The sequence below is a fragment of the Vanellus vanellus genome (assembly GCF_965231255.1).
Source record: "Vanellus vanellus genome assembly, chromosome: Z".
Taxonomy (NCBI): Eukaryota; Metazoa; Chordata; class Aves; order Charadriiformes; family Charadriidae; genus Vanellus; species Vanellus vanellus.
In genome coordinates this window covers 17,233,676-17,250,090 of record NC_138908.1, presented here as the reverse complement: position 1 = coordinate 17,250,090, position 16,415 = coordinate 17,233,676, and the positions used below count along the sequence as shown (strand labels likewise).

At 38.7% G+C, this 16,415-nt stretch overlaps 1 protein-coding gene across 1 annotated transcript in view; it reads right to left on the bottom strand.

Moving 5' to 3' along the window:
• Positions 1-16,415, bottom strand: part of COMMD10 (COMM domain containing 10) — a 116,027-nt gene that overhangs the window by 73,067 nt on the left and 26,545 nt on the right. The gene's annotated exons all lie outside the window — the stretch shown is intronic.

Genomic DNA, 16,415 nt, shown 5'->3' with positions numbered 1-16,415 from the left:
ACCCTTTCTTCCACCTACTACAGAAGAAAACACGCACTTGGGGTTTTGATGGATTTAGAAGGAGAATCAATACACTTCTCAACAGCCAGTAGGAAGAAGGGGGTTTGTTTTGTTTTGTTTTTATTTCCAAGGCTCACCTCTGCAGTCACAGTTTGTTCTACTGCTTTTTTGTTTGCCTTGAAGGACACTTGACAACTGTTGACCTAGGTATCTATTCACATGCAAAAAAATGCCTAAGTTAAGCAACATTAAGGTTTACAGTCTGTATCAGTAACTTCAGGATAAAAACATCTCCAACATTCTAACAAGAACAGCCAAGGAAATTCAATCCCATGCTGTGCTATTCCCCGTGACAGCTGTTCCAAAGACAACCTTTTCCACCTTCTTGGTCAAGGATTTCCTGCCCCTTTCCAAATTGATTTCCAGGCTCCATGCAACACACAGACAGTAACAGAACTGTAAACAAAACAGATTTTACTGTCACTCGTACATCTGCAGTCCCTCACTATATAGATATTTTTTAACTCTATAAGTTTAAATGCATTTCTCTATTACAATTAAAAAAATATTGGAAAAATCCTTTTGGTCACCTCACCCACCCTTCAGCTAGTATATGACTGTATTCCATCTTCTACTCTCTGGAGTAGAAGTAATTTTCTGTAGAGCAGTCATCTGCCTGCGGGGAGATCAGTCACCTTCTTCTACATTATTTTATATACCACCTTCAGAAAGTGGATACTACACAGCTGATTCCCTGTACTAGATTTGAGACTATAAGGAAACCCAGCCAAGCACTCTGCTTCTCCCAGGTGTGTTATTTCAGCACCTGAACTGTGTCCTCTCCACAGTGCCCAACAGCATAATCCACTTGGTGTTCAACAACAGCAAAGCCCGACCTTAAATCAGAATGCTTATAATCAATTGGTGTTCGGGCAAAACCCCAGGACTTCTATAAGAAACAATGAGCAAAAATGAAATGGTAATTTTTACACAGTTTAAGCCAATTAAACTTGAAAGGGACTTTGTGGGACAAAACAAGACACTTTTCTAGCCCAAAGTCTTTCTTCTCAACATATTCCAAACACTTTTACACTCAGTAAAGATGTTAGTATTCTTTAACTAAAACCAAAAGCCAAACCTGAAAAGAGTGTTTTACTGGGAGTGTAAAAATTATATGCAAATCAAAAGGAAACAGTAACTCTATGTAACTAGATTATTTTTTTCAAAAACTTTATTTCCACAAAGTCAAAGAATAATTTAATTTTCTCAAGCTCTGAAGTAATATGAAGATATTAACATACGTTGTACATGTACAATGGCAGAAGAATAATTTGGCACCTGTTCCAGACCTGTTTGTGGAACAGCACATTACTGGATATTGTTTCCAGTAGCAATAATAATCTGCAGTCTTCCTAACATTCACACTCTCCCTACCCGTGCAACTTTTTGTGAAAGAATTGAACACATGCCAATTCCACGTAACTGAAAACAGGAAGTGCTTATTTTTATATAAAGACACCTAGTAAAATCATAGTATGTTGGTTTTAAGCTGCAAATTTCTTTCTGCAGTTTTATAGGGTAACTGATGTTTGGTCCGCAATTCTTCCTTGCTTCTTTATTTAAAAAAAAAAAAGCTAACACTGAAAGCACATTACTAAGTACTTCAGGAAACAGTGGGAAAAAATGAATGCAGATTTTTTTCTGTTTGTCTGGAGCCACATTGCTATAAAAAGCCAGTAGTCTCTCAAGTTTGCAAGTTTTGAGCACCTTAAAAATAGTTACATTAACAAAAACATTCAAGTTATTTCAACAAATTTAAAGTGGGGTTATGATGGATTGGAATGCTTTGAAAACAAACTATTTTATTGCAAAGAAGGGAAGAAAGGGTTTAGAATGAATACCCACTACCTAACGTCTCAGTGGTGCTTAAGTTACAGCACTGTACCTCTCATGCTCAGCACTGAAAAATATGTTTCATCAGTCTATCCATAAAGAACAGACACAATGAATGCCTTTTTTTAGGTTTGGGGGATTTTTTTTGTTATATCCTTCGTCTGCCTTACTATTCCCACATGCCTTTGAAGGATCTGCTGTTGGTATGTGGCTCACCCTTGGACCACATTCCCAAAGCTAGATGTGTCAAGGTCTTCTCTTCAAAAAGCAGTAAACACAACAAGTGTACTCTGTCCTAGACAGGCATCGCAGGCCTCACTCTTAAAGTCAAGGATGGCTCCAGGTTCTTTGTGACTTCCTCAAGGCCACAGGAGTTTGCCGTTCAAAATGGTAATGTGAATTTTAAAGCAATTCCACTGAAAAAAATAAATACAAATTATGCTATACTTTTTTCAAGAGCTCTTCAGGATGACTTTTCAGATACCAGGTTGAGAACAAAGCACTGTGTCATGTGGCATAACGGTTCTCGCAGTGCGCCGCTCTCCTACATGTTAATCATCCTCAGCCTTACTCAAGAAAATCTCTGCTGGTTCAACTCAGCTTCAGTTAGCTCTCCATGAACAACACATCCTTGCTCCTCTATTGCTGTTAATTGTCCTTACAGTCTCCACCTCCCCGTATTTGTTTCAGGCATTTCTGCTGTGTTATGCCATTCTCAAACATCTCTGTGCCAGCTTACCTGAGTCTGCGTACAGTACCCTTGGCAAATCAATGCACTCCGACAGAGAAGCTCCTTGCTGCCGCAGCAAAGCAGTTCTCCTGAAAAGGTTTAGCATTAAACGTCTCCTCCTGTATACAGTCTCAAATACATCTGCATTTGGAAGGAACCCAAATAGTACCAATTTCAATACAAAAACTGGCTATTCCTGATCTCATCCATATCCTCTATGAACCATTTCGGTTCTCATCAGAAAGACTTTCGTTTTCGCTCAACGTGACACAAATTTAGAAAGAGGAAACTAAAATCCTCACTCAAGACCTTGTTAAATGTTAGCCTCCAAAAGTACAGATAGGAATATGCTGCCATCCAGGAACTCTGAAACTGTTATAAACACTGCCTAAACATCTTTCTTGCATTTATATCATTCCATGTTGTTGCTTCAGCAGCAGGAGATACCCTACAGCACACGAAGCGCTTTAAGGCCTGAAGAGCAAAGGAAGCCAATCTAATAATGAATTATAATGATATATTATCTCATAGAATGGTTAAGGTTGGAAAAGACCTTGAAGATCATCAAGTTCTAACCCACCCTGTCACAGGCAGGGACACTTCTTACTAGACCAGGTTGCCCAAGGCCACGTCCAGCCTGGCCTTGAACACCTCCAGGGATGGGGCCTCAACAACCTCTCTGGGCAACCTGTTCCAGTGCCTTACCACCCTCAGAGTGAAAAACTCCTTCCTAATGTTCAATCTGAACCTGCCCTCTTCTAGTTTAAAGCCACTCCCCCTCATCCTATCGCTATATGCTCTAGGAAAAAGTCCTTCCCCGGCTCTCCTGTAGGCAATTTAGTCAACTATTGTTCAAAAAGAAAAGAAACAGAAGCAACAGTGAAAAAAAAGATACTAGTTATATGAAGGAAGCATTTGAAAACATGTATTGGAACTTCCCAGACATAGCACCAACCCCAGGAATTCTGTCCCACTTCAACTCTCCTGTTTAGGGAATTCGACAGATATTTTGGAATCCGTAGCATTTCTTTGATAGGAACACAATGTGTTCATTCCTATGAAGATGGGATGACAGAAAAGAAGAAGGAATGGGAATGCAAAGAGACAAAGTGGTCTAGAAATGACAAAGAGAGAAAACAGCTCAGGAATTCAATTTTTCTGCTGTCACAAGGACTTCCTTGAATCTACAGATACCTTCCTTCCTGCCGCTAAATTGCATCTTCAAATGAACCTTCTCCTCCTGAGTACTCCAAGATCTTCTAACAAAATGCACTTCCTGTCCTGTAATGACTTCAGGTACTTGCAGGCAGTATTTACAGTGTTCATGCACTTGTTCTTGAACAAAGTTATGTATTTGTTTTCAAGTGTGTACAGCTAGACTTTGAAATTCCTTTATTTAGGATTCAGAATAGGAGAAAAGGAAAGACAACATGAATTTGAACTCCTCTGTGCAGTTAATGAATCCTATACTCAGTTCCAGGCTGCAACACACTCCAGGACTACTAGGTATGATGGCAGTCCTAAGCCACCAGTGGGCAGCCCCCTAAGGTACAGTGTCAGTGCTTCTCCAGAAACCTTTTGACTCTCCTGTGCCAACACAGTGGATAATACACTTCATCTCATGAAGGAGACAATGCAACTTTTAGTGTTGAAGTATCTAATCAAAGAAACATATGCCAACCAGAGCTGCCTACAAATCTGGCCCTTGGCAACTTGTTTTGCTATCAAACTCCCAATCTCATAACGTGATTTATTCCCAAGCATAAGCACTTCCCAATCCCTCGTTTCTGTTGATGCTGGAAAAGAGGACAGAAATAATCTAGTGTTTTCAGCCTTCTTTAAAACTCTGCTGCCTGCCGCTAGGCACCAGAAACAATCCAAAGAGCCTCAAAACAGGTATTACTGAAAAACTCAGGGTCTAATCCTGATGCTGTTGAGGAAGGAAAGCATTTACAAGCACCACTTACAAAGCAATTCTCATAATATTGTGGTCACGTGCAGAGCAGAAATTGTGATCCCCTTACAATGAGACAGCTATAAATTCACCGAGAAAGCATCACAGTACAATTTTCTCTGCCATTTGTCCCACTGGCATGGTTCCATGCCACGGGCTCCCTGGACAACTTCGTTACTCTTACATACAGGCAAGTTCAAAAATGTTGCTGAAGGGGTCGGAAAAAGAAGCAGCTTTTCGTCATGTATAAATTTCAAGCTAGACAAGCATTTTCATTAGCTTTGGCTCTATTTTTGTTTTTGTATTGCCCTTTCATTACTACAAGGCTTCAGAATGTATTCTTAGTAACAGGATCTGTCTTGAATGGAAAAAAAAGTATTTTCCTTTCCTCCTTGAAATCTCTTTCTATTACTGCCTTGCCAGTGAGTGTGCATTCCTAGAAATATGCATTTGTTATTTCATTAGTAGTGATTTTATACAATCATACTGAACAAGATTTGCTCAGGGGCTGTAGGCCATGCTGTGGGTTGTGGTTTTCCTTTGAAAGAGGTGACATTTCATGTATTTTAACCAGTGAAAAAGGTCACTTGTCATAGCGGCTTTTAAAGTTTGCTAAACATTCAGACAAAACCAAGTGGCACAAATTTAGATGCCACACAGTTCCAGGTACCAGACTCCTGTCATTTGTAAACAACAGGAAAAAAGATGAGTGAAAATTGCCCCCCTTGCACATAATTGAGGTGATGACCTACCCTCTTCCACCTGAAGCATGTCTCAAAAGGGTGTCACAGCATTGTTACAGACACCTGTTCAATGTCAAATGCACAGCATTGATACTGTTTGACAGCACGTACTGTACATTTATTGCCTCAAGCAGGACAGATGTTAGCAACGCAGGAGATGCTCACTTTGTACTCTTTCAAGAATATACATATTACTTCTCCAGGAAGCCAGATTTAGCAATTTCATTTGTTTGCACATTGAAAAAAAATTAGCAAAAGTAACAGGAAAGTAAGACCAGCGATTCTGCAAAGTAAACAGAAAATACAGAACAATCCAATTGCTTTTAAATTCAAAAACATGCTACTAACCCACAAAGTGGCTTCATCGGAAACTCATAATCACCAAGAGGATTACTTTTCCTTGACAGGACCATTTTGTACCAAAACTCACAAAACAATCTTAGGGCAACTAAGATAATTAAGGGCTTGGAGCATCTCCCTTATGAGGAAAGGCTGAGAGAGCTGGGACTCTTTAGCCTGGAGAAGAGAAGGCTGAGGGGAGACCTTATTATGGCGTACAAGTATCTAAAGGGTGGGCTGAAGGAGGATGGAGCCAGGCTCTTTTCAATGGTTCCCAGTGACAGGACGAGGGGCAATGGGCACAAGTTAGAACATAGGAAGTTCCATTCAAATATATGGAAACACTTCTTTACGGTGAGGGTGACGGAGCACTGGCACAGGCTGCCCAGGGAGGGTGTGGAGTCCCCTTCTCTGGAGATTTTCAATACCCGCCTGGATGCAGTCCTGAGTAATGTGCTCTGGGCAATCCTGCTTTAGCAGGGGAGTGGGACTAGATGATCTCTAGAGGTCCCTTCCAACTCTGAAAACTCTGTGATTCTGTGAATGCATTTAGGAAACTAACAAAGGAAAAGCAGAGTACAGGAGAGAATCACAGCGTAACAGATGTAAACTGAATGTAAACTGAATGCAAACAAAGAAGCATGGGCTCCTTCTGCACTACTCTGAGCAGACCTTGTAAGATGCCTGTCACATAAAATACCCAATTACTTTGTAATAGTCTAAGTAACAGATAGCTGCTGGCAAGGTATGAACCAACAGGGTAACTGGACGTGGTTCTCCTCGCCATCATGTTTTCTAAAGGTACATGAGCAAGGTGCAACTTGCAGGGCACGTGAATTGGTCTGGGGCACCTGCTCCTTGCCACCCTTTCACCCCCAGACAGCCTCTTCTGATACAAGTCTTGACATGGTTAGGAAGAAAAAGCATGCACGTGTGTCGCTCAACAAGATGCATGTGACAGGTTGTGTATAGAGACAATGGAGAGGGGGAAAACATGACCGGGTGCAGGATGCACAGCTCTGAAGTGGTCCCATAGTAAGCTGTGGGACTTGAACCTGGCAAGACGCAAATGCTCTGACGCAGATCAGCTTCTCTCCTTTGGGGTGCACAGTAAAAATACTGTAATAGAACTTGTAATTTCCTAACCCAAATTAAACAGTTTCACATGTGATGGCCTCACTTTTTAGTATCATAAAAGAGACACTGTGTTGAAATGCTTCAGACAGATCATTTTTGGTTTCTGTGGCTAGCCCTACTCTTGAAAGGATTACAAAGTCTGGAAAGAAAATACTGTCAAGCACTCATATTTTGAAGCAGAATCTCACAATTGTTCAACTTCACACTGAGAAGAGTACTCATGGCACTGTACAGTTAAAGGCCAGGCCTGTAAATTTACCAAAACCATCCCTCTGCACTCAGACACTCAGCAGTCCTTCTCCTGGAAGAAAGGTAAACTGCCCCATTATATAAATTTAAGGATATGACCAAGTCTCTCGAGTCCTGTGCAGATACATTGACTGGAAGTCTACCCCCACTCAACCAATTTCTCTCCCCCGTCCAATCCAGCAGATGGAGTTACATCTGCTGTGAGCAAGATGTCAAAGGGAAAGCAGGCAGCTGTTCCCAGGGCAGCTCCCTGGCTCGCTCCCTTCTGTTCCCAGGAGCGGGACCTTGCTCTTACCTCTCTAACAGGTGAGCCTATGCGTCAGTGGCAGGAGATGGCTCACCTGAAGCTCCTCGCTCCAGCAATGCGCTGCTGACCCTCAAGCTGATGCTGATATTCCTCCATGCAGAGACACTAGCTACTCAAATGCAGCTCTGCATGCCCATTCCAGAGTACATCCTCTGGTAAGGGAGTCAAAAAGTTTGTTGGAGAGGACAGAAAACAAATTAGAAATCAATTTTTTTAAAAAAATCCGACATTTGACATGTGAGAAAGTTAAGGAACAATGAAAGTTAACTTTATTAAATAATCCCAGATTTTAGAAGTTATTTAAATATTGTCAATTATCTATTTTTAACCCACTTGGCCAAACTTCCTTTTTGCAATTCAGAAACTTGAAAAGGCAAAATCATACTTGTAACATGTCACTTTATTTTCAGTTCTTTTGTCTATTCAGACAGACATCTTCCAGCATCTAAGGGCAGTCAAAAAGATTTTAAAAGGAACTATGTATACTCAGGCTTGCAATGAAATGCTTACAAACATGCAATGGAGTTCTATAAGCTTAAATATCAATTCCAGCCTATACAAGATATTATACACAACTTCAGCGTCGGGACCGCCTTAGAAATGTCCACGTCCTTAACTGGATTTTATGTTGAATCTGGTCTTATTTTGTCAGAACACACAGCATAATTATATTTGCAAGGAAAAACAATTAATATTCAGCATAAATAGGTGAAAGTACAAACTGGAATAACTAGGTCTATTGCAACTGAAGATCAAGCAAGTGATTTGATACTGCAGGGAGAAAAAAACAAAACTAGAGATGGAGTAAAGTGACCCACTTGTACATAAAGACATAACACAGCAAAAGTTTTTTGGGCAATATGACAGCAAGAAAACAAATACCCCAAATATTATGGTACTTATAAAAATGTTCATTTATATAATCTTCTTATCAAACGTGCCTATAAAAATGGGCCGTACAGCAATAATTAAGCAAAATGAAATGGAAGCACTACATTTTACGAATCAGAAATTAGCTACAGTGGACATCTAGGCTGAGATTTTTTATGAAGATAACAAAGACTTATCACAGGAGAAGAGTGAGATCAGACTGTCAGACTTGTGTTGAAATATGTCACCCTGAAGCTAGGCTTTTCAGAAGCTGCACTGAGAAGCAACATAAATAAGGCACTCACAGGCTGAGTGACTACTCCATGCCTCTTACACCTTCCTGCTCATCTCCCTTCCTCTTAGAATAGGCTGAAAAATTATCTTTCATATAATTTAAATAGCAACATAATATCACAGTTTCCAAGCTTATCCATCCACTTAACTTTCAAAGGTGAAAAATACACAACTTGGGACAAAATAATCAAATAGATTTTAAAGAATTTTAAGAAGCTTGTCTAGGTATGCTTTTTTGTGCACTAATTAAAGAAAAGGCACATGAAATATTGGGGAAACCAAGAAGATAAAATTCCAGTCAGTGTTCCTCAGCAGCTCAAAATCACCAAAGTCAGTATCATTCTTTGCTCTATGAAGAAAATGGAATAAAGGGTTATACAAATTACTAAAGAACTGCTTAGGGTGGACAGTAAGAACCTACACAACTAGCATTTGTATTAGACTGTTTCTGTGTTTCTTCACAGAATTTTGTTTCTTCTGCTTACACCACAAGAGTTCCGTTTCTATCCATGCCCATTGCAGAGCCTGCTGATCAGTGGTTCAGTTAAACAGCCCGGTTTAAGAGTGCAAGACAGACATTTTCCTCTATTTTCTGCCTATCCTGCCACAGTTGCAGAACTAAAACGTAGCAGTGAGAAAAGAAATATTAACTAAAACAGTAAGCCTGAAAAAAAACAGGAAATTATGTAGAGAAAAGGTGAAGCACGCTGCAGTCAGTCTAGTCAAGTGAGGACTTCATTCTCTCTTCTACAAGCCTGCTATTTTAATCACCTTTTCTGTTTGTTTACAAAAAATCTGTATAAGACTTAAAGCTTTCTTTGCACACTCCGCACTGTTCTTTCTGGATATCCCAAGCAAAGTCATTAGCCTACCTCTTTTTGGAGTGTCTCCAAAAAATGCATTTCTACGGTACAGCTACAAAAGTTGAGGCATTTATAGGCAAGTTCACAACTTCCATTAAAACATTCTGCATATATTTTGATCTTATTTTTAGCTCCCCCTTTTTTATATTATGCTTCTCTCTGACTAAAGATCTCAGAGAGTGTCCCCAATACAGTATGCACTACCAAAAGACAAGGCATTAAGAAAAGTACACCTTTTCCATTCCTACCCAAGAAGTGAACAGCAAAACACGGACTGCTTCCAAGCTACCGCTACAGTAACAAGGACCAAGGCAACCCCTTCTGAAGTGAAGTATCAGTATAAATGAATAACAGGCAGTAATCATGACTATGGAAGACAATCCTACCTCTTCCAACAAGCTCTTAAGGTAACCCTTACAGAGCAACCAGCTACAGAAAATAACACTGCTGGCTCTTAAAAGATGTGAATGATTTTGAAGCATAAGTCCACTGAGAAAAAACACACAAATCCCTTTTTTAAAATTCCACGTCTCATAACTTTTCTTATTTAGAACCCCTCGAAGGAAAAATAAAGGATTAATAGACAACAAAGCTCTCCACAAGCAAGTCTCTCAATGTTGCAACTGCTGAGAGGTAAGAAGTTCACCATTTTACATACCGAAGAACAGAGAAGCTGAAGATGGAAAACTGAGAAGCATTTCCAGTGGTACTCAGAAAACATACAGACGCATGTTTATAGTTCCGTACAGCTTCCCTAACACCAAGACTTTCATACATAAAAAGCTAATTGCCTGCTTTTATAAAGAACATATTGCATCTCTTCTCTGCTCACTGCTAATTGTCAAATAACGCAAAAGACAGCTACTCCTACCTGATTAAAACGACATAAAATGCTACTCACTTGATATATCTAAAGGCTTTATGACCTTATGAGAAATTATTATTTTATGTATCTATACATAAAAGAATTATCTGTTTTTAAACATCCATGTTAGAAAGCTGCTGCCTTGGAGATTACACATTGTCTTCCTCTGCCTTTGCCTCCAATTCTCAAAGGCAGCAGTCAACTTCATTGTAACAGAGGACACATGTGAAAGAGCTATGCTGGTAAGACTAAGTCTTGCTGTGAGAGAAAGCTCAGCTTTTATGTTCACCTCTCCCTAATCTTACCCATTTCTTACACTACCTTATCTTTCTACCTTAGAGTCAGGAAGAAATAGACATGGGAGAGATGCCAATTTTTTACATATTTGTGAAGGAACCGTGGAGCTTATTGCCTAAGTAAAAGCAGAGCGGTCAGTGCTGCCAAAAACTACTGCAAAAGCATAACAAAAGTATCACAAAATAAGATTATTTTCCACTGCTACACACAAATTACAACAGTACACTTGTTGAAAAACTGCATAGTTTCGGAGAACAGCAGGTAAGAGAGTTTTTAGTGTTTCTGGAGAATTAGCAATGAATCCCATGAATGTTTTCTCTTCATCTGAAAAGACTGAAGGACCAACCCTACAAAACCAGTTTGAGGCAAGAAACAAATTCTGTAAGAAAAAAGGTGCCATGCAGAAACGTATTGAGAAAAACTCACCAGATCCTTGTATTTTTCAAATGCCATCAAGCCCTTAACTCTGCCTGGCAATGAAAGGAGTCACCAAGTTTAAACTTAAGTATTTCAGCTACTATCTTGCTCCTTATTTGGACCAAAAAATGGTAAAGTTAGTCACTGTGCACAATTCAATTTACTCCTGTATCAAACAAGAGTTCTGCTACTAACTATAGGCCGAGGTTGCCCAAGGTTGCAACCAACTGTACATGGTCCACTGGGACCGTTTTCTTGTTTAATTCCATGACACAAAAACCCATGGACAAAGTCATACAAGTGCTTTAGTGGGAAGAAAGCATGTGCAGAGGCTGTAGCCAGTTACAGATTTTGTAAATTCATGTGTTATAGACTGTATTCATAAATTGTGTATATAGCCAAGTGAAACATAAGAATACTGTAAAGAGAACCCTGTAATGAGATCCCTACTATAAGTTGGGTAATTAAATCATTTAAGATCACAAATGGACCCAGATAATTAACTACACCCCGCAGTACAATTGCCAGAGGTAAGTGCATACTCCTGGAGTCACACCATATGGCAAATGATTTCTAAGTAAAATGTCAAAGTATGCGCAACTTACAGGATGTAGGCTACTCTGCCATCCATTTCTACACAAGAAGAAACCAAAAGTCCATCATCTTGAAAATTCTGGACTGCAGCTTCATTGTTTCCTCTAATTAAATTGATTTAATCGGGGATAATAGGTATGACAGATCAAACACAACCTAATGCAAGAACTGCTGTGCATGCAAGTCTGGAATTTCTGGCTCTCATGGTCGAGCAAAAATAATTCTGACAGCTTTCTGGAGCAATGTGACAGCCTGGAAGAAAATTAGGAATTTCAGGCCCATTTTCCTGAGCTGTTCCACACACTTAAGATTGTACAGTCATTCTTGTTAAACCTCTGACAAATATGAGGACTTCTCTCAATATTCTGAAACCTCCTCTTAGCAAACTTTTTGCTTTCTTATCAGCAGCAGTATTTATTATATTTTAGTTCTCAGAACAAAATTGGTTTCATAATGTACCTTGCCAAAAGCAGCAACCTTGCTTGTACACAGAAGTTCAGGAAGACCTTGAACCAGGACTGTGCTATCTGAGGCTACCCAGGCCTCCAATTACCTCCTCTAAATAGGAATGAAAAAACCTCTTCTCTCTCATCCTTAAGCATTTTTGCATTCATCCAAGGCCTGTCCTACTTATTTTTGCAATTGCTATAGACTTACAAATCTGCTCAATGAGAAGACTAAACTCAGTTCAAGGGTGTACATGCAAGCTTCTTTGTGTTCTGAGAGGGGAAAGGGTGATGTCCTCATCAGAAGAGAAAGTGGTTGAGAGGTAGCTGATGAATGTGAAAAGCAATTTACAGTTGTTTAGTCTTTGCACCTTATCACAGTTCCTCCAGCGTCATGTCTTTTAACTGCTCTCTTTTTCCAAGGCCCTACAGATACCAATTACTCCTCTATTTTAAAAAAAAAATGGCACCTAAATGCATCACCCCAAAAGCTGAAGACCGAGAAGAAAAATTAAGGGGGTACGTCACGGTATAGGCGCTCAACTCTGCCACCTCCTACCTCTCTGGAGTGGGAACATATCACTAGCATCCACCAACTCTCACTGTTACGCCACTCCACAAATATAACTTCTTTTCAGAGGGAAACAAAGGGCTAAACTGAGTGGGAAGGGGAAGCACCACCATATTTCCTTAAATATCCATCCAAGTGCAGGTCCTGCCAGCATGCCATACAGGCTGCACAGAACCTACAGCCTGAATTGAGTGATTGATCTAGCTCCTCTACAAGAAAAGCTTTCTTCCTCATCTACTCTCCTTTGCTCTTAAAGACAGGGAAAATATTCAGAACGGCAAACTGAGAAAGCAGAATGGCATACTTATTGAAGTAAACACAGCAAAACATCTATGGTCTAGATTTGTTCACAGTGCAGAAATGCATAGAAAGTCTGTAAAAAATAGAGGGGAAAAAAAAAAGAAAACCATGTCCTGCTATTTTAACAAATAAAAAATAATCAGTTAAGATTTCCGGACTTCTATTCACTCTGTAGAATGATGAATATGTATTACATCTCAGTTTCAAACCATCAGACCCCATTTTGATTTTGAACCAATGATTGCAGAAAAAAATAGTTTACAGTATTTCCATTGTTATATTCTTCTTTTAAAGCATCTAGAAGTTAGGGGGAATTATTTAAAAGGAAATAAAATTAAATTAGTATCGTAACATTTTAATATTATCTGTCTTCTGTGAAAAGTACTACTTAGCGGGTTTAACAAACCAGTACATTCATCAGTTATTTTTTGCCATGCATTGGCAGACAAATCCTCTAACAAAATTCTTAAAATACATGTATAAACAAGGAATAAAATAAAGGAAGTATTGAATTCTCATGAGGAATCTATACCTAGCTTTCACACTGGAAAAAAAGAGCTCCCCCAAGAAGTCCTTAATGTTTAAGAATAAAATCAAAGATGAAATAAAGAGAAGGAAAACCAAGAAAACAGCAAAGCCTTCCACAGGAAAAAAATGTAATTAGATAACTGAATCTAATGAAATCTGTGGAATGGATTTGCAGAAAAAAAATGGATAACTATCAAGTGAAAACACTGGGCAAGAATAGTTTATTTTTGTAATGATTTTCAAGCATAAGTGTTAACTACAGATCATGTGTAAAAATATACAATAATAAATAACCTATATATATAGTAAACCACCTTACTGAATCTTCCTAGTGAAGAAGCATAGCAGAAACTCTTAAAGAACACACTCTTACTTCTCACATTCCTCTGTGGAGATACACAGAGGACCTCAGACCTTTTCTACAGCCTTTATACAATTTTGGGGTTTTTTTTATGTCTCCCGTGGTTATAGAAAATGATCACAGTTGTTTAGAAAGGTCTGGACTAGACATCCTAAGGAATTACTGCCATTAACAGTGCGAAAGAATGTGCAAGTCTGTGCCTATGTGGATAATTATTAAATAAATTACTGAAGGAAACAGATGTTAAATAAACATAGCACTTTTTCGGATCAGTCTTTGTTTGCAAATCAAAATCATAATTAGCAGCACAGATTATCAGGATTGTTAATGTGTGCTCCCTCTACTGGTTAATTCACTCTACAGCCATAAAAATAATAATAGTCTGTAAAAAATCCCCACATTGTTGTATTGCAACTCAACAGCCCAAAAGATCTGAAACCAAATCATACTATTACAGAAAATCCTTATACACAGTCAGTATCTTACACATTAGTTCTAAATGTCACCTTAGCTCATTAAAATGTCAGAATGGAAGCAAAAGGATCTTGCAGTTCACAAAGATGTTTCTTATCATACCAGCTTGTTTTGTGTGCCTAGTTCGTAGAAATTCCACTTCCCTCAGATTTAGAAATGCAATTAAACATTTCAAATCTTGAATCATTGTAAGAAGCCACTGTTAATTGGATTTTTAATTGAAAGCTCCTTTTTTCTCCTCCTCATACAAAACACCATCAGCAATTGAGCTGCAAAGCAGCGTAGCTCACAGGGCAACTTGGACTGGAAGGCAGGCTTTAGCAGCCCACCTGATCCATCCCCTGCTCACAGTGGGGCTAACTCCACGCTTCGGTCAGGATGCTCAGGGACTAGTCCCATTGACTCCTGAGTATCTCCAAGGCCGTCAACTCTGCAGCCTCTCCAGGTAACTCATTCCCATACTTAATTACCCCCACAGTGAAAAGCTTTCCATGGCTTGTGCAAAGTATTTGTTAGAGCCAAATCAAGCACAAAGTCTGTGCATAAGTAAACAGCAAATTTTTAGCAAAACCTGGGAGAAAACAGTTTATTAAAAACCACGTGATCTGATCACAATTACTACTAGTCAGGAGCAGTATACTTCCTGAGCAATGCAAACATTGTTAGCAGCTTGAATCACCAGAAAGAACCTAAGACCACTTTACTTCTGAATTTTGATGGTATAATACCTATGGGACTCTGCATTTCATCTGAAGCTGACAAAATATACTCTATAAATATTTATATAGCATATAGCAAATCCTCTGACTCTTTATTTCATGAAGCACAAATAACAGTCATATATCCACAGGTTTTCTGATTACCTCTCCTGGAGAGATAATTTAAACACTAATTTTAAATGTCAGCTTCTGACAAATAACTGTTTAAATGATTTTAAAGTGGAGCGAATTGTAGTAAACATTAATGTATTAGTATAATTACTTTTAGGTAGCAAAACTGGAAATAACAGCAAATTTCATTTACCTTGCTCAGGATGTTTGGTTTTTTTTTTTTTTATTAATAGGCTTTAGCTTTGTAGATGAGCAAGACAAATTTCTATTGTTATATACAGATTAGAAATATAAACACTTAACACTCCTCACAACTACTGACTTCAGAATTGAGTCCAAGTATTATCTCAAAAAAACATTCAAAGAGGCAATGTGACAAAGAGCACTACTGCCCCCTAACGAGCCAGCCCATAAAAGCTCCTCGGTAACAGCGTTTCGTGTCTTTCCTGAAAAAAATCAAGTTATTATACCCATGAATTATTAAAAAAAAAATTATAAAGTTTCATGAGGAATGAAGACAATCATTAATAACACATACGACAAATTCATGCCAAATTTCTGCACAAAAGGCACACACACAAGTTTGGGGAGAAAAAAGAAGTACCTAGTATTTAGGATTTTCAGATAATGTAATACAGAGTGCACAAACATCATTAAGATGCAAAATACCACACAAAACTTATGTTCCGACACTTGTGTCATTGTATAAGCAGATATTATCCAATCTTAAGCCTATTCTATAATGGGATGTAATCATTCGGTGAAAAAAAGCTGGTTATCTTCACACCAACCCAGATTTTTAAATTTAGTGCCTGTAGTGTGAGAGCATCAGTATGTTTTTCTTGTTGCACTGTTCTATCTAAATGCCAGTTAGAAGTCTATTCTAGGCTTCTAATTATTGCAAAATAATTCTGATCTTGGTATCTAATTATACCCACAAAAAGAAATAGAGAGGAAACAACCAAAAAAATATACTTGCTGAATTCTGTTTTTAAAGGAAACAGAGGAACTTTGTGTCATGTGAAAGTGACATTTTTTCCTCATTTGTTTTAAAATTGTTTTGCCACAGAATTGAATCTGTATGTAATGCTGCCTGATGCAGCTCTGACATAAAATACTGTCTGGGTCCTGGATTTGCATTTCAAATACAGATTGCAGTGAACTGCTGAAAAAATGTAACTGCTGCAAGTCCTGGTGAGAAGCACAAACATAAGCTCTGCATTCTCTTTTATGCTACCATAAATCAGAAATTCCATTCACATTAGTATAGTTACTGTGATTTAAACGTAATGCTAGAGCAGAACTGAGTTCTGATTTTTCCCCTCAAATCTTTTATACTGACTTTTGCAGAGA